The sequence below is a fragment of the Podarcis liolepis genome (genome assembly GCF_965112155.1).
Source record: "Podarcis liolepis genome assembly, chromosome: 5".
NCBI lineage: Eukaryota > Metazoa > Chordata > Lepidosauria > Squamata > Lacertidae > Podarcis > Podarcis liolepis.
In genome coordinates, this window is record NC_139556.1 from 66,277,619 (window position 1) to 66,288,554 (window position 10,936).

Here is a 10,936-nt window from a genome sequence, read left to right on the forward strand (position 1 = left end):
CAGTGGTATCTCAGGTTACAGGTGCTTCAGGTTACAGACGCTTCAAGTTACAGACTCCGCTAACCCCGAAATAGTACCTCAGGTTAAGAACTTTGCTTCAGGATGAGAACAGAAATCGCACGGCGGTGGTGCGGTGGCAGCGAGAGGCCCCATTAGCTAAAGTGGTATCTTAGGTTAAGAATGGTTTCAGGTTAAGAACGGACCTCCAGAATGAATTAAGTTCTTAACCCGAGGTACCACTGTACTTCAAAATGTGGTCAGCCAGCCCTGATGCATTTGGGGGTCTCCCCTGTCCATTCTGCTAAGTGGGGGCTTTGACATCATCTCCACAGGCCAGCCCTGATGGTACTGAAGCAGCTGCATTCCTAGGTTCAAATATAAGCACTCTCTGTCCCATAGCCATAGGGCCGGATTCAACTAACATGGTGTGGAACTCAGTGCAGGGACTCCTGCTAGTACAACAGGGCTTTGCCATCCTCCCTCTGCATGTCCCCATACCACCCCCAAATCCACTCTGGAGGTTCAGGAGAACCCCCAGAAGAGGGTGCAGAAGGGGAGATAGTTTTCATCTGGCAAGCAAGAATGCATGCACTGATAGAACAATCATATTAGTGTGATACTGAATTGCATCCCTATACTCGGGTCGCATTGCTCTGTTGAGAATTTAGGGGGACCAGATCAACATGTCAGGAATCAGGGATCTTTAGGAAGTTTGACGTCTGAAACAAAGAGCCTGCACCATACCCTACAAAAACTATAATTTTCCCAAGCAAGCAGCAGTTCTTTAAAAGAAGGCAAATCCCCGTTAAAAACAAAGGACATCTGGCAACCCCCATCAACGCTATACAAAAGTTACAGCTGCAGTCGTGGCATAAAATAAATTGGAAAGCATTCTAAAATGTGGGCTTTTATTGAATTAAATATTAACATAAATAACAAAATGACTACAGAATTGGATGTGGTATTGATTTAAATATTTAATCTGGTAAAGGAAACTATGCAAGGGAGGGAGGGAGGGGGCTGCTTGTGGTTCTTTTTGCTCTGCTCTGTTTGCTGCATATGATTAGGAGCTTCGTGGAAATTAAAAGTAGAAGATCAGAGGGTTCTGATGAAGAATCACCCGCATCCTGGTTGGTGTGGGGTAGACTTCCACAGCATGGTGCTCTCCAGATGTTTTGGACTACAACTTCCCCCGGCCCCAACTATCATGGCCAAAGGTTGGGGATGATGGGAGCTGTAGTCCAGCAACATCTGGAAGATACAAAACTGGGGAAGGCTAGTGAGGTGGGGCATTTTTTTTTTATCTCCTACCCTCCTACATGACATTGTGAAAATCTGGGCCCACCTGGTACATACCCTATCAGAAATTTAGTAGATATATGTAAATATATGGATTTGTAAATTTTATTTGAAGAGCTTTGTATCTCACCATTAAAGTAACCTGAGAGCAGTTTACAAGATGCCAAGTCAAGAAGTCCTTCCCCGTTTTTTATTCCATTAGGGTGAGTAAAAATAATTGTTGCATGTAGAAGTTGCAATATTTGTACTGGATCAATGAATGTATCTATATTCAATTAAGGGGCAGGACCTCTTTTAATTTAGCAGATCGGATCAAGGGCTTTCTGTTTCCACTCAAGCTCCAAAATGCTGGGAAATTTCAGCAGTTAAGGACCATACCATTAACAGACATGCTATTTATGCAATATTGATATAGCATAGTATCCTGGCCTGTGGTTAGTTCTAGATTCACCTTCACCTTGGAGCTGGATTACTGTCTGTTGCAGAGGAGTGGACCTAAGCCTCTGAAATACACATGCGGATTCTAAACAATTGAAGTTACCATTCCACATTACAAGTACCTAACTGGCAACCAAGACCATCCCTTTAGGATCATAGAGTTTGAAAGGACCTTGAAGCTCATCTAGTTCAATTCCCCTGACAGAGCTACAATTTCCAGAGTGGTTTAATATTTGATCCTTCTTCCCAGGGACTGCTGGGAATTGTAGCTCTGTGAAGGGAATAGGGCTCTCCTAACCATTCTAAGCAGGGACGCGGGTGGCGCTGTGGGTAAAAACCTCAGCGCCTAGGACTTGCCGATCGTCAGGTCGGCAGTTTGAATCCCCGCGGTGGGGTGCGCTCCCGTTGCTCGGTCCCAGCGCCTGCCAACCTAGCAGTTCGAAAGCACCCCCGGGTGCAAGTAGATAAATAGGGACCGCTTACTAGCGGGAAGGTAAACGGCGTTTCTGTGTGCTGCGCTGGCTCACGAGATGCAGCTTGTCACGCTGGCCACGTGACCCGGAAGTGTCTGCGGACAGCGCTGGCCCCTGGCCTCTTTAGTGAGATGGGTGCACAACCCTAGAGTTGGACACGACTGGCCCGTACGGGCAGGGGTACCTTTACCTTTAACCATGCTAAGCACCCTGAACAAACTACAGGCCCCAGGATCCTTTGCAGGATGCCATGACTGTTTAAAGTGGTGAGATACTGCTTTAAATGTATAGTGCAGATGGGTCTAAATATCTGCCAGCTGTGCCACACTGAAACTTGTGCAGGTGGGTTTGTTTTTGTAGTATAGTAGAAATAAGATGTGTGCACAATGCATATCCCATAGGCTACAGGAAAGGATCAGAAGTTATATGACAGGCAGTTTCTGAATGCTAAGCCCATCACTTTGGTGAAGAGGAGCAATGGGCTGTTTATGAGTAAAGAGCCTCATTCTTGGGGCTCAAAAAAAGAGTAAACTGTAAAACAATGATGGACACACCAAATTAATGCTTAAAAGGAAAATGGGATAAGTCACCCCACCCCAATCTGCTTCAAATGTGCAAAGTCTTAGCATCTATATCAGATGAAATAAAATCTAGTTTTGTTTATTATCATCATTATCATTATTATTTACACACACATTGCCAACATCTACCAGCTGGGAGATGAAAACGGTAATATATGTGTATTTGATTACTGATAGATTTTAACAAGGATTGAATTGCAATGTTTGGATTTTCACTGAAGCACACAGAGAGAAATCAAATAGAAAGAGGGACATATTTAGCATATGTGGGTTCATGTGATGTGGTTTCAAGGGGAAATCTTGCAAGAGCAAAAGGGGGCTAATGATACTCTGCATTGTACTGTGTGGTTTCTGCACATACAATTTGAATTTGAAAAGTATTCAAGAGAATAACATGTTCTTAAACAAGAGAAAGTAAACATTGCTGAAGTTCAAGAGATGCTGCTTTGTTGAGAAACTGAGCAAAGAAAATAAAGAATGGACAATCAAGGGGAGCAACTGGAGCATAACCACATCTTTAACAAACACAGCTAAATCATCAGTGATGCAATAGCTGTTGAGGCATCTGATGTACCATTCCGTCCATTTTGTGGAATCAGTTTCAGCTATTGATGCTTGAAGATGCAGACAATTTTCTTGCAGTTGTGTGGTCTACTACGTGGTCTCTTGACCCATGCTCACTGGTTTGTGCAATCCATGGAGGGTGGACTAGGTAGAACCAGGGTGCGGTGAATGCTTCATTGAATGATAGAATGGTCCCCAAGAAGCTGATGGTGCAGCCACTAGGGGGGAGGCACTGAAATGAACCCAGAGGTTTATGCCAACTACCACCCAGTCAACAATGCACCTTTCTTTGGCAAGATGATTGACAGAATGGTGGTGGTTTAGCTGTCTCCCCCTATTGAATATCAGGCTGTAAAGTACATGGACAGGCTCCTCCATGTGATCAGAAGCTACACTGATTGCTAAGGGCTTATGTTCATGTGGTAGAGCAGGCACAGGCAAACTCAGCCCTCCAGATGTTTTGGGACTACAACTCCCATCATCCCTAGCTAACAGGACCAGTGGTCAGGGATGATGGGAGTTGTAGTCCCAAAACATCTGGAGGGCCGAGTTTGCCTATGACTGTGGTAGAGGATACTAAGCATGCTCAGCTGCTTAGTGGCTGGTGCTTATTAGATCGAGTAGTGAGAAGGCAGGGAGACCAATAGTAGATGAAGCCAGAACTAGTGTCAGGCAGAGCAAACTGGTGCTGTAGTCTTTTTGGTGCCAAATAAATTCACCGAGTCCTTTTAGCAGTTTTAAATCTGGGCTATAAAGTATTTTATGCTGCCTCCTTCAAGAATTTTCTTGAACTTTTATGGCTGATTGTTGGCTTCCTGTTCTTGTTATTATTTATCATCTTGCTTAATATTTTGTTGTAAATTGCCCAGGGAATGTTTTTTAATGGATGGCAATATATATCTTAATAATAACAACAACAATGGCTTAGCCCCCGCGCCAAATTGCCGGTCTGCTCTCAAGTGGAGAAATGGGCCTATTCTGAACAGGCTGCCTCCAAAGTAAGTTCTTCTTAAGGGAATAACCTTCTCTCTCTCTCTCTCTCTCTCTCTCTCTCTCTCTCTCTCTCCATCTTCTCTTAGAAATGCTTCTCTCTCTGCGCTTTCCGATGCCCCCGTGTCAATCTCCATCTGTGTCACGGCCTCTTTTGGAGTGGGTGGCAGAGAACGTAGAATATTAGGGAATATATTGAGTTTGAAAAGTTGCCCTGCGTGGGGACATGCTAGCAAGAGAGAGAGATCAGAAGGGGAGGGAGAGGGAGATGGCGAGGCTGAGCACTGCTAAGGCTGATGAAGAGAGACAAGGAGCAGTCAAGAGTGACGAAGAGTGACCAAGGAAAACCAAGGCAGCAGCCGAGGAGTGCAGGGGACTTATTGAGATTCGGAGGCACCGGAGCGGAGCAGCCGACTGTGGCTGCTGGCAGATGCTGAGCAGTAAGCGGGATTTACAGACTTCTGTCTACTTACCAACAAGTTATTTCCAGGCATTGCTTCTCGGCTGGGATGGAGTTTTCAATCACGATGCATGAGGTGGGTCTAATTCCAGGGACTCCTCGCTGAGTATGACCTTAGGGCAGGAGGATTGTTGAGTGCCTCACCTCAGCAGGCTGCTGCTTGAAAGGCTCCAGACTCAGATGTTACTTCCCCTGAATTGCTCATGGCATCCTAATATACTGAGACCGGGACAGCATGACTCAGAGATGGATCAGATTTATATTTTAAAAAGCATAGGCAACAGTATTGATCCATAAGGGGTTGGGGGTGGGGGCGTCCTCCAAAATCTATAGTTAGGCAAGGCTTAAGGCCAACCCAAAGGTCACAAAAAGAGAATAAGCTTTCATGTTCCTCAGAATTCTTCACCAGGCAAGATGTTGCACAGAGCAAGCAGGGCAGATGGGGAGGATAACCTTTTGTAAAATGTACCAAAATTTTGCCTGATATTGTAACCATAGGAGTCACATGTAAACTCAGAGCCAAGATGGAGGTTACAGGCTGAATAAGTCTCTGCTGGATGCTACAGATATCAGGTTGCACACCTAGGATTGTGAGGCTAAAGTTGTATACATGCCACACATTGAAAGCACATTCAAAACACACAAAGAATCGTGGAAACTGAAGTTTGCCCCTGAACTACAGTTTCCAGTACCCTTAACAAACTACAGTTCCCAGGCTTCTTTCAGGTGTGTGTTAAATGTACTTTAAAGGTATGGTGCATAGCCAAAGCAGCAACGACTGCTCCCCGTTATTTAAAATAAATGCCTGACTGTGGCTATTCCCCAGGTCCAATGCTTTGTGTGAAACACACAGGCTCCTGATCAAGCAGAAATTTATAAAATGTTCAAATTGTTTCTCAAAGACTATTGATGAAAAAGAAGAAGAGGGAGATCATAGAACTGAAGAAGAGGAGGAGGAGGAGTTTGGATTTGATATCCCGCTTTATCACTACCCGAAGGAGTCTCAAAGCGGCTAACATTCTCCTTTCCCTTCCTCCTCCACAACAAACACTCTGTGAGGTGAGTGAGGCTGAGAGACTTCAGAGAAGTGTGACTAGCCCAAGGTCACCCAGCAGCTGCATATGGAGGAGCAGGGAAGCAAACCCGGTTCACCAGATTACGAGTCTACCTCTCTTAACCACTACACCACACTGGCTCTAGAATTGGAAGGGACCCTAAGGGTCATCTAGTCCAACCCTCTGCAGTGCAGGAATAGCAGTTAAAGCACCCATTAGTTAGCCATTAGTTAGCCCAGTGTCAAGGACAGCCAACAGTAATGCCTTTCACTGACCTCCAGCCATTGATCCTCAATCAGTCCTGAGACCCCTCCTGGACAGCAACCTGCTTTAAGTTCCTGTGTGATTCCTTCTGTGCCCATCCAGTGGCACAACTGTTTTTGAATGAGTCTGTCTATGAGTTGTTGACCATAAGGTGCCTGCCTGCTTGGCCTATAGAAAAACCTTTTAATCCAGCTCACTTTCTGTTCACTGAGACTTCCTTCCTAATATTTCCAGGCTTAGGATAAACAAGCAAAAAAGCCATTTACCCAATTAGCAATTGTGTGAATGACTTTGAAAAAGCAAATTGTAAGCAAAAGGGATTTGGCTTAAGCACCCTTGCCCCCTGCTGCAGTCCAGATCTGGATCAGACCACTTGTGTCTGCTATCTCCATTGTGTGGGGGGGGTGTTGCATTCGGTGGTTTGCATTCCCTCCCAAGTCTGCAATTTACCGTATTTTTTGCTCTATAAGACTCACTTTTTCCCTCCTAAAAAGTAAGGGGAAATGTGTGTGCATCTTATGGAGTGAATGCAGGCTGTGCAGCTATCCCAGAAGCCAGAACAGCAAGAGGGATTGCTGCTTTCCCTGCACAGCGATCCCTCTTGCTGTTCTGGCTTCTGAGATTCAGAATATTTTTGTTTTGTTTTGTTTTCCTCCTCCAAAAACTAGGTGCGTCTTGTGGTCTGGTGCGCCTTATAGAGCGAAAAATACGGTACTTGTAAAAAGTCATTCAGACCATTAGCAAGTGAGAAAATACTGTCACATCTCACCTGGCCCTTAACTCCTCCCTTGTCAGCCCCCCTCCACTCACTTGCCCTGACTCTGCAACACTAGTAGTCCTATTGGCTTACCTGACTGGCTACTAGATCCTATGCTGAAGAGTGACATATGCATCCCATAATACTGCTGCTACAAAATAACCATAACAGCAGCCAGTGTAGTATGGGGGGGGGGGGTAGAGTGTTGAACTAGGACCTGAGAGACCAAGGCTCAAATCTGCTATCAGCACACAAATCCCCTTACCCCATACCCCCATGACGGAGAGATTTCTATTTTAAATTATAGAATTTTTCACCTATACATATGAATTAACATATGCAAATTTTATGCAAACCACTCTCCTTTCTTTGTCCTCTCTTTCGGTGATGCATAAGTGGCCACCCTAGCTTTGAGAAGAGCTTTGTTGCATCCCATTAGCAAAGGTCCTGGCCATGATCAGATGCCTGTTAGCTACCTGTCCAAGGCTACTTAGCTGCATTATTATTTGGCAATGATGACACAGATGCTCCTGCATGAATCCCAGATGGGCTCTAAAGGAAAGTGAGTGCTGCCCTGCAGGGCATGAGTTTGGCAGTGTGCGAGGAAACCATTCCGTGCTGGCACGTCCCATTTAAGCTCTTAAGCTTCTGTTTGATTTTTTGTTGTTGTAGAACATGGAACTGATTAAAATAAAATAAAAATCTCCTTAAGCCTGAGTGTAGATCCTGATGAATATTTCAGCTTTGGGTTGCTCTTCTGCTGTCTCTGAATCTGAAAAGAAGAAAAGAAAAAGCAGATCACAGTCTACATAAATAAATGGGAACCGAAGAGCTCCAACCTGAGCAAAGAGTGCTCTGTGTGTGTGTGTGTGTGTGTGTGTGTGTGTGTGTGTGATCATGCTGTGGCTGCACACTCACTATTTTGAGCACACAGACCAACTTGATGCCCTCCAGATGTTTTGGCTCCTCCACCCCCTGTGGGCCAACTTTGGCAGGCCCAGCTGTCAATCATATGATGTCATAATGTTGTGCCCTTCTTCATGTACCTGCTCCTAGAGAGGTCCAGAGGGTGGCAACATGAGAGCGGTGGCTCTCCATTTATAAAATGCTCCTCCTAGGGAGGTCCACCTCTCGCCTTCATTATACATCTTTAGGCACCTGGCAAAAACACTCCTCTTTAACCGGGCCTTTGGCTGATTGACATCCAGTGCCCTTTTAAATGTGTTTGGGTAGGTGTAATTTAAACATACAGTCAGGAGGAAAGCAGGAAGAAGACATTGGCTGGATCTACATGGAGCTTTTTAACATTCTTAGAACGATATTGGATACCTTGTTCTGAAACGTCACAGGGCATACTGGTAAAATAAAAACATTCCTTACGTTGTTCCCTCCATAACAACACACTTTCCCATACTGCCAGTTCCTGGTTGCTTTGCAGCACTCTCTAGTGTCACATTTTGATAATGGATTATTAATGTTACAAGCAAAATGTAATGTGTCCAAATCCATTATGATAACCGTTCCTTATCCCTTCCTTAACGTTATAAACCATGAGGGTAGATCTGCCCATTGTGTCTTCTCCATTCCTCCCAACCCACAACAGGGTGTGTGTGTTCAATTCTGTTGAGTACTCCTTCCCAAGCAGCTTCCCTGTGTGGAAGGCATGCCTGCAAATGAGCAAGGAGACATGGATTTTGGAGAGTGCTGTTTCAGGGGCAGCGAGGGGTGTCAGGTGGGGAAAAGGAGAGCTCAGGCAGAAAAGGAGCACCCCACATCCAAAGGCATCTGTGACGTTTGCCCGTTCATTTGAAAATGTCTGTAGAGGGAGAGAGAAAGAGTTAATAGGTAGACCAATAGAAAAGCCAGAGGCAGAGCCTACCTGTTTATAAAAGGGCTTAGCCTGAGGTTTGGGTTGGTTGGTTTTAGTTAGTTGGTTGGGAAAAGGCAGTTAGGAAAGCAATTGACAGACAGATGGAATTAGAGAGACAGTTAGTGCAGTTGGTTCTTGTGTGAGGGGAGGTAGAAGAGTTAGAGACAGGATAAAAATAAGACTAAGAAGGTAAAGAGTAACAACGTTTTGAATGCAGTTAAAGTTTATTTGTGTCTTCAATAAGCTACACTCTTCTTTGTTAACTTAAGAACCTGACTGAGACTAAGTGATTTACCGGGGAGGACCTGGTTGGTGGCAGCGGATTAGTGGTGTACGGGTTAATAGTCCATGAGATGACCGGGGGCTCCATATGAATGCCACAGCATCCATTACCACCACTCCTGCCTTCTTCCGAGAGATGCAACTGGCTCAGTTGCTCCCTCCTTCATTCTCAGGCCTTTTCATTCATGGTGTCTCTCCCCCCCCCCACCTGCTCCTCCTTCATATCCAACTCTGCCCTCCAGCCCTAGATTGTTCTGGGTGGCCCATTCCAAACTGTGAAAATCTAGGGCTGTCACCACCTTACTCAACTGAGAAGAACCTCCCACAGAAAAGAATTCTGATCCAGTTCAGGGTTTGGTTGAATCAAATACATAGCCCTAATACGTGGCCCCTATAAGCTTGGCTGAGAAGGAAATGTGGCCCTCAGGCTGAAAAGGATTCCCTGCCTCTGCTATAGGGGAATGGGCTGCCCAATCCCTATACATCACAGGTCCAATTCTGACTGTCCCAATCCTTATTTAAAGGGGGGGGGGAGTATTGTCTAGTTTGGCCCCGAACCATGCTTCTATTTTCCCTATGGTCACGCACAGGGAGGGGACAGATCAAGGCTGAGATTTCCTTTCTTTTCTAAAATGACTTTCAGACAGTAAGAAAAGCACAAGCCATAACGTTTTGTCACGGTGACATACCTGTGAATATCTATACATCTAACATGATCAGCGTGGGGCGGTTTGGTCTTGACCCTTTTGCTAAATGTCCCTGCACCTCATCTTGCATCTGGGGGAAATTTCTCTCTACCACAGCCTTGAATCAAATAGACCACAAAGTGATTTCCCAAAGCATTAAAAAAAAAAAATCAGAGCGCTAAAAAACATGCTGTGCACCCACTGGATGCATCTACATGCACAGTACGCCGCCTCCTAAGCTGGAGGATTTCAGCAACAATCTAAATCTAAAAATAACTGTATACAATAATAATTACACTTTAGGGACATTGCTGGAAGAGGCGGGGTGGGTCTTTTGTTTTCCATTGGCTGGTGTTTAAACATATGGATTTCACATGGCAAACACACCAACAGCCACTAGGGGGCACCCGCTTACCTCAAACTTTTCTTTTTTAAGAAAACGGAAAAATATCTATAATATTATAAGTGCTGACTGGAGCATACAAAGTGAAGGGAGATGCCAGAATGCCTTTCCTGCTCCCTCTCCAAACAGCGAACACTCACCCTCCTTCCTGCATTATCTAGCCTGTATATACGTAGACTCACACCTCTAGCCAGAATGCAAGTTCCCCAATTATTTATGCTGCAAGCGTCCTTTCACAAATATACCGATTGCATAGATATTCGCTTAGCAGTAGGAAGGCTGGAGATTAGCTTGAAAATACTCCACTGGTTGCAGTATGTCTGCACATATGCATTGCTAGTTGACTTTAAAATGGAGCAAACCACATTTAGCAGCAAAGGTAGCTATGGAAACATAACCAAAATCGTTCCAGCACCTTTCGTGCCGAGCCAGTTCTTGCAGCCAGAGAACACTGTCGAGGGAGGAGAGAATATTGTTTCTTATAAATAATACAATGCAAGGTGTACTGCAAACAGAATCGATATATTAGCAGCTAGAAGTGGAGAGGCTTCAGGCTAACGTTCCTAATAGACAAAATTCTGAGTCCTGAAGAATTCATTGTGCTGAAAGGCTGCCTTTTCCGGGTTTTGTGTTGGTGTCCAGGCAGAAATTTCTACAAATTTCTCCAATAAGTCTCTCTCTCTCTCTCTCTCTCTCTCTCTCTCTCTCTCTCTCTCTCTCTGTGTGTGTGTGTGTGTGTGGCACACAGGTACTCACCCCTTAATAAAAGTGTCTTGCGGGCCAACACAAAATGTCTTCCATGGGCAGTATAGAG

At 44.9% G+C, this 10,936-nt stretch overlaps 1 long non-coding RNA gene across 1 annotated transcript; it reads right to left on the minus strand.

The window, feature by feature from the left end:
- Positions 1–2,854: 2,854 nt before the first annotated feature.
- LOC310706443 lies at positions 2,855–8,871 on the minus strand. Its single transcript, XR_014525886.1, has 3 exons — positions 8,761–8,871; positions 4,819–5,024; positions 2,855–3,573 (listed from the first exon to the last, which is right to left on the minus strand). It is a non-coding gene; the product is annotated as an uncharacterized lncRNA (long non-coding RNA).
- Positions 8,872–10,936: the final 2,065 nt, after the last annotated feature.